Here is an 8595-nt window from a genome sequence, read left to right on the forward strand (position 1 = left end):
CTCATTTCCCGTACGCCCTTGCAGCTCTGGTGAAAAGATGCCTCATGTCTGGTCCTTCCATTACAGACAATTTCTACCTTTAAAACAAGCAACCAAGGAGCGTCCTCTTGATGACCATCCACACTGCAGGACTCGGTTTTCTGAGATGTGGGGGTAACAGCCTGGCCTCTGCTGGGAATTCCTGTGAAAATACCCAACCCTTCGTACTTGTTAAAAATATTGGGATGAGTTTGGAAGAGGATGTGGATCTGCAATACATTTTCCAGGTGAAAAATGTACAGAGAGCGACATTGGTCAACTCCAGAACACTGTCAGAAAATGTGAAATAGCGATTAAAACACTAAGTGACCTGCACCATTTTTCCATCAAAGTCAGAAAAGAAGTTAAATGTGCAGCTGAAAGCATGTGTTACATGTAGTTTAACAATTTTGGGTTCCCCGGAACTAGCAACTAACTGGGGCACTGACCTGGCTGAAATAGGCAGCGTGACGACAGTCCATCACATTTCATAGAATCATAGAATCATAGAATAACCAGGTTGGAGGAGACCCACTGGATCATCGAGTCCAACCATTCCTATCAAACACTAACCCATGCCCCTTAGCACCTCATCCACCCGTGCCTTAAACACCTCCAAGGAAGGTGAATCAACCACCTCCCTGGGCAGCCTCTGCCAGTGCCCAATGACTCTTTCTGTGAAAATTTTTTTCCTAATGTCCCGTCTAAATCTCCCCTGGTGGAGCTTGAGGCCATTCCCTCTTGTCCTGTCCCCTGTCACTTGGGAGAAGAGGCCAGCACCCTCCTCTCTACAACCTCCTTTCAGGTAGTTATAGAGAGCAATGAGGTTTCCCATCAGCGTCCTCTTCTCCAGGCTAAACAACCCCAGCTCTCTCAGCCGTTCCTCATAAGGCCTGTTCTCCAGCCCCTTCACCAGCTTCGTTGCTCTTCTCTGGATTCGCTATACTTTGTTTCAAAAATAGGTTTCTAATTTCTTCTCACCATTTCAAAAATATCTTTGTGACAGAGCTACTCACTAAAACACCCTTCATTCCTTTGCATACCACTTTATTTAAATAAACTGTAGTGAATTTAAAGCTAGTCTACCATATAAAATAATTTCCACTGATGCATGAATCAAAATCTCAGATACACTTTGCCCTCCTTCCTTCCTCTTTCGCGCTCCCTGTACAGATCCCGTAGCAAATAGGTTTGCCAGAAGAGCAGATCACAAACACATCGCTGTCTGGGGGAACATCATGCACTTTTAACAGAAAACATTTTGAACTCAGACATTGGCATTTGCAGAATAATTTCACATCTGCCAGAAAAATTGCAATATCAGGACTTGAACACGCAAAAGAAAATGAAACAAGTCAGCTTTCTCACACGAAACCCTGTGTGTGAACTCTGCCATCAGTGCAGATGTCAAATAGCCATAAATATTTTGTGAGAGATTTTTAAAATCTCAGTGTTGACTCTGTAGATTACTCACAAGCTCAACCCTATACTGCACTGAAACCTTTTTTTTTTTTAAGTGGTAGAATTATTATTTAAATGAGTGGGCACACAGATCACTAAAATAAAAAGTGGAGTGTTTAGAAGTAAAAATAAAGAGATGAATATTTAATAAATTTAGATGAAGGCCCAGAAAGCGAGCAGCTTAGTTCAAAGGAAAACACAAAATGGAAGCACATGTGAGTGATGCCCCTCTTCTCAGCTGCCAGGTTGGCTTCACTGAAGAAAAGGACACCGTTTATAATGTGTATTAAGAAGCCTACGGAGCCGCCAAGGGCCCCAGAGCTGACCCAGCAGTAGGATATCAGCGCAGACACCGAATGGCAGCCCCCAGGCCCAGGTGTTTCACCCCATCAGACCAGATTCACCTGCCCCAACAGTTTACTCTGCTTTATTTTAGAACAACTGCACCATCACAGTTTGCATAGCACTGAAATAGTACAGGGCAACACCCCATCTATTTGCTTGATGCTCCCTTTTGAGGGGAGGGGAGGGTGCGCTGGACCATAAAGCAGAAGAGACATGCAAAGGGCCCCACAGGATGCACGGTCCTTCCCCCCTACCCCTGACAAGGCATTTTTTGGCAAAGCGAGATCTCGGAGCAGCCATACTGGGAGCTGATGGTGCAAAACCATCTGCTCAGCTGAGGCAACCAAGCAAGAGCAAAGGAGGAGGTCAGGAAGCAACAGCGTCCTCGTCAAAGCAGTCGCCCCGAGTAACAGGGACCACTAAATACACAACAAAACTTCAGAAGTTACTCATTGCTTTAGCCTGGGAGTGCAGTGACAAGCCTAGCAAAACTGTATTTCACTGCTAGGCTGCACATGAAGTCCTGCGAGTGAATTTTTCCAATAGAGATATTAACCTTTCATGTGAAAACTGCAACCCAACTTCATTATACCTCAATCCCAGAGTCATCAAAATACTGGATACCTGGTTTGACCTTGAAAGTCAGAATGCAAGTAGATTTTTTCAATCAGATTTGAAGGCAAGGTGGATAAATATTTATCTATAATGAACTCTTGAAAATGGGGTTCACCAGCACTCAGACTCTTGCAATGTCTATTCGTTTAGTCATGATGGCAACACCTAAAAATCCAAGCTTAGTCAATTATTTCTTTAATTGTTGACATGATATGAGGTGTCAAGATATTTAGGTGTCTACAACATGCTTAAAATAGGTTAACCCATTAATGGAAGAGGCACAAATATGCTAGGGCAGAAAAGGAGTAAGAAGTAAGTCTCTGATCATTTTCCTCCAGACAGAGACCCTTTAACACAGAAACCACCACCAGCTGGCACGCGGGGCTCCCGCGCCTCAGTGCACCAGCCACATGCAGCAAGGGCAAAAGGTTCGTGCAAAGCTGAGTGTGGCATCGTCCCGCTCAGGGTTTTCACAGAATCACAGAATAATTAGGTTGGAAAAGACCCACTGGATCATTGAGTCCAACCATTCCTATCAATCACTAAACCATGCCACTCAGCACCCCATCCACCCGTCCTTTAAGCATCATCAGGAAAGGTGACTCAACCACCTTTGCAGGGGAGCCTTTATTTTGTGACTGTTGCACCCATCTGAGCTGATGCTCCACTGACACACGTTAAGGTAGTTGCTGCTTTTGCAGCCAGCCTCAAGGTCCTCAGGTTTCCAAGTGGAGAGCAGGGATGCTCAGCAACTGTGCAGTGACTCAGGTGATGTCACTTATTCTTTGACCTTTGCCACCTGAAGAAATGAGACTCCACTGGTGTGACAGAGGAGTCGCCTCACATGTGTACAACAACTATGGTCTGGTTGCCACCACTCCGGCACCTGTTTTGTCCCATGTCAATCCTCCCTGCAAGCCAGGAGGAGCAACCAACCATGCAGTCCCTTGCCACGGACTCCGAGGAGTGGGAGGGCTCAGCCCAGGCTGCCTTCATGTCTAGTCAAGGCCATTCCTGGCTGTGCCGCAGGTGGCCCTGTGAGCCCCCTCAGGCCCAGGAGGACGTGTATGTGCAGTGCTTGTACGTCCACCAATGTGAGCCCGTGAGCCAGGGCCTGGCCCAGTTTGCACAGCAGCCATGGCAGCTGGAGACATCAAGGGCTTCTTTGCAGACCATTGCCTCATCTTTGTTTCCCAGGAGTAAAAATTTTTGCCTCTCTTTCTGCCCCTCTATTCCTCTCTTGTGAGACCTCATCTGGAGTACTGTGTCCAGGTCTGGAATCCTCAACATAAGAAGGATACGGAATTGTTGGAGCGGGTCCAGAGGAGGGCCACAAGGATGATCAGAGGGCTGGAGCACCTCCCATACAAGGACAGGCTGAGAGAGTTGGGGTTGTTCAGCCTGGAGAACAGAAGGCTTTGAGGAGACCTTATAGTGACCTTCCAGTACCTGAAAGGGGCCACAGGAAAACTGGGGAGGGACTGTTCATAAAGGCTTGTGGTGACAAGACAAGGGGGAACAGGTATAAACTGGAGAGGGGCAGATTCATATTAGACATTAGAAAGAATTTATTCACCGTTAGAGTCCGGTGGATCTCTTCCAACCTGGTTATTCTATGATTCTATGATTCTACGACACCAAGGGAGGTTGTGGCTGCCCCACCCCTGGAGGTTTTTAAGGCCAGGTTGGATGGGGCCTTGGGTAAGCTGATCTAGTGAGAAGTCCCTGCCCATGGCAGAGGTGTTGGAACTGGATGATCTTTGAGGTCCCTTTCAAACCTAAATATTCTATGATTCTATGAAAAATACCTTCTTACTGCACATCACTGCTGGGTTGGAGACATACCTGTAAGCTCAACCAGGGTGATCAACAGAGGTGGAAACCAGAATATTGTGAAAGAGAGAAGAGAGAGATGCCAAGGTATAAAAGCAAGCACTTTGGTCCAGCCACTACCTGAACTTTAGGAATCTGTGCATGTAGATTCAGCTTCAAACCTCAAGACATCTCCTGAACAGGCAGGTCCACAGTTTTGGTGATATCGGCACTTGGGGGCCACACAGAGGTGCTGGCACTTTAGAACACCAGCTCATTTAGCCCTAGAGATTTTAACTAAATGAATATTATCTTCTTCTCTTATTCTATGATAGTCAGACATTACACACTCAAGATGAACTTTCTCAACATTTTTATTATTTAAATTTTTTACTGTTTGAGCAGGGCTGGCTCCAGGCACTTTTGCAGAACGTGGCCTCGCTATGAAGGCAAGTTGTCTCTACCAATAGAGCTTGAGGAAGGTAGAAGGACAACATAGATCAGGTTTGTTGCTGCCAGCCAGACCCAACGCTGGCTTTTCCACCCACAGAAATGAGCTGCTCTTGGGCAGGGAGGAACACTGGGAGTGAGGTGCTCAAGCTGTTCTTGTTTCAGGGCCGGCATTGAACCGTGGGAAGGGGGAAGATGAACAGTCAGAGGCTGCAGGTGCTTCTCTCCCAAAATTACTCTTGCAACCACTTATTTCCTTCAGGATAACATTTCATAGAATAATAGAATCATAGAATCACTAGGTTGGAAAAGACCCACTGGACCATCGAGTCCAACCTTCTCTTCTTACCTTGCTATTACCTGCTCATTTAAAGTTGGAAGTGAGAGAATCACACGTGCTTACTCTCACCTTCTCCAAGGCCAACAAATATGATGTTAACTTATGCAGGGCCAGGCTGGGTTATAAACACAGTCCCTGGTGGGTTTGGGGCAAATATTTACCAGCAGGAAGTCTAAGATGTAAAACTACTGGGAACTTCTGTTTTGAAGAACAAATGTTTCTATCCATGTTTGCTACCGAACTGCTGCTGAGGGAAGTAGTCGGAAGCCTCCCACTGTTACTGAGCTCCTCAAGAACTCTGTGAGGGTAGAAGCATCTGCTGCAAGCCAGGCATCAGCTCTCCTCTCAGGGGTCAGTCCCAGTGGAGCCCCTTTGCCTGCCGGGACCTTCACCATCTCCAGCTGTGCCCTGATAGTGTGACCTTGGGCAACATGGGCCACCCTTGCCATTTTTCCCCAGCCAGCCAAACAAAAGCAATTAGAAGATGTAATGAATTTTACACATTTGCCCAATGCAATTAGCAGCAGGCTCTCCGTGGAGGGGCTGTATTGTCACACTCAGCTGGAGCCAGCTAAGCTGATCTGTCCAGGCTCACAAAACTCTTCTTTCACAGGCCAGTGAGTACGGTCAAAGGACAAACTGACAAGGTCCCATCTTGGCCCCAGCTGCTGAAAGGTCCTCCCCCTCCACTCAGCCCTAGGAGGAAGCTTTGAAGAGTGCTGGGCTGGTTTCTCCCTTCAGGTCCCATCTGGTTGGACAACCAGATCCATGCCTGAGGATTTCCGGGGCTCCCTCACTCTCCTGCCCCAACCTGGCTTGCCAAGTCACTGAAACATCCCTAGAGCACTGCAGGCCAGTATTTGCAAACTACATGATGTACAAACACAAGTGTAACCACTGCTTACTACTAGCCGAGGAAAAACACTTACATTCTGGTAAGTACCAGCAAGGGCACAAAAAAAGCATAAACTCAGCAAACACAGGATGCTCCATATCCAGTCACTGGGAGTTTGCTAAGAAGAGGTTGTGTTAAGAACAGGAAAAAAAAAAAAAAAAAGGAAAAAAGGGAAGATAAGAAAAAGCTCTCCTCTTCCCGCCAAAAATTATGCGGCAGCAGGTCCACAGAGTGTCTGCCAGATGACCCACTTGTCACACTCATAATTGCTTCCCATCTGGTGTCTGGAGCACACAAAGCCTGGCCGTTTGCCAGCGCAGGACGACGCACACACTGGCCTACTTCTGGTGACACAGGCCCTCCAGACACCGCTGATCCGCTCCTTTCCGTATGGCTACGGAGAACGTGGCATTCATTTGTAAATTGCCAGCGGCTGATTTATCCGGCTATTTGGGCCCCCCCTACTCAGCCCAGCTAACCGGCTTCCCCTTCGCTGCGTGGTGCAGCCCAAGCCCCAGCACCGGGGCACGTTCTCTCTGACACCGAGGTGCCACAAACGCGCGCTTGCCGGGGTGAGAAGCAGGCAAACAAGGATGCTCTGCTCCTGTAAGCCACTCAGCTTGAAGATGAGCAGGTCAAGCTACCTCGTCCCTCTGTGGACATGCAGACACATCCTCAGCTGCTTTGATTTACAAAGCTGATTGCTTTCCCAACCTTTGCCTTTCCATCTGATGTGTATGCACAGTTCATTTTGTTCACATAGATCCTACAAAGACTTTTGAGGCGCCTTATATCACTTCTTATAAGCACGGTCTTTCAATGAGCTTTTTTCCTGGGTTTTCTTTGTCTGTCTTATGCATTTGCTATTGATGGGAGGGTGTTTTAAATGTTTTTCAGTTCCTACTGGCGTAAGAACCTGACACCCTCCAAAAATGGAGCAAATATTTCTTAAACTATGGGACAGACAAAATGTGTTCAGGTGCGCTCTGAAGTTGTTAGTTGTACAGCCACTAAATACCACCATTACAAGGAGAAACTGAGACCGAGCAACAGGCCAACAGTCAGCAAGGGACTAAATACTAAATAAGCAGAATTCTCCCTCCCCCAACAGATAAAAGCCCCCTTTCCGCTCAGATTGACACAAGATAGTTGCAGCAATATATCACTGCCAGCCAACACACAGCCCATTCCCATCTTGCTGGTGCTAAGGCCATGAACGGGGTCAGGGGAGGTTTAGATTGGCTATTAGGAAACATCTATTTACTGAATGAATGGAGAAGCAATGGGGAGGTGGTGGAGTCATCATCCCTGGACGTGTTCAAAGAACGTGTACATGTGGAGCTTCGGGACATGGTTTAGTAGACATGGTGGTGTTGGGCTGACTGTCAGACTTGATCTTAGAGACTTTTTCTAACCTTAATGATTCTATGATTCTAACGTCCATCTTCTCTGCAGTCAGAGGATGTGATGACACAGGAAAACAGGAGTCAGGCAAAAATCCAGACACTCTAAAAATAAACCCAAAGAACTATCCCAAATTTCTGTAAAAGGCAGTAGAAAGCAGATAGAAGTTCCTTTGTAACAGGGAACTATATCACTAAGTCCAACAGCAGCCACCATCGAAAGACTCCTTTCATTTCTATAGCTCACGAAAACCAAAGACAGCAGAAGAGAAAACGAAATTAAAAAAGAAAACCAAACCACCAACACCAGTTAATACCAAAGAATGCCATATTGCACAGCTCTTACTCCAGATGCAAACAGAAGCTGTACTACTGAGATCTTCATAATCATTAAGGTGGAATATAGTAGGTACGAACATTCAGATTTTTACTTTATACAAAATTAAAGATTAAGTATAAATGTCTAAAGCTTACCTGTTCTTCCAACACATCACGCTAGCAGAACTACAACAATCCTATTCTCTTTAGCTGCAGAGCAAGAACCCAACCCACTCAAGGCATGAGCTGGCTGTCTCCAGAAGTCACAGAGACCAGTATGGTCCCTCTTGGAGCTGCAGCAACTGGCACAGAAACAGGAATCCACAGCTTCCTCAGGAAAGTAAGCATTTAAGCCTGTAAAGTTTCAGCTCATCCAAGGTCAAGGAAATTCATTTAAAAAAAAAAAAGAATTAAATTAGGTCTATCATTAGAAGACATTGATGTGTTTTCTTCCTAGGTACTGAACCTTTACCTGAATGGTTGTCACAAAATAAAATGCAAGAAGCAGTTGCAGTATTTTTGTTGTCTGCATTGTGTTAGACCTTTGTCACAGTTACTGTGCAGCTACAGTCAGTTAACATCCAGTGTTCAAACCTGTATTTCATGAAGCTTGATTCACTCACAAGATTGAATAATTCATACAACTCTTTTATTTCTCATATAAAGATGGAATAATAGTAGTAGGAACTGGGCTTCTCACCAATTACTTAGACCATTTCTTCCAAGTAAAGGCCAGGCCCATGAGTAAAGCTTCCGGAGTCTTCATATAATCAGAGTTCAGGTTGCAGTTCCTTCCAAGTTTGGGTTATTAGCCGTCTATCTATTCTACTTTCTTTCACTGAGCAAAACTGATGTCAAAAAATGAACTCGTATCATTAAAGACTTCACTTTCATCTACCTAACATTTCGCCTCCGTTTCAGATGTCAGCCCACCTCGC

This window comes from Phaenicophaeus curvirostris, chromosome 3 (assembly GCF_032191515.1).
Source record: "Phaenicophaeus curvirostris isolate KB17595 chromosome 3, BPBGC_Pcur_1.0, whole genome shotgun sequence".
Lineage (NCBI taxonomy): Eukaryota > Metazoa > Chordata > Aves > Cuculiformes > Cuculidae > Phaenicophaeus > Phaenicophaeus curvirostris.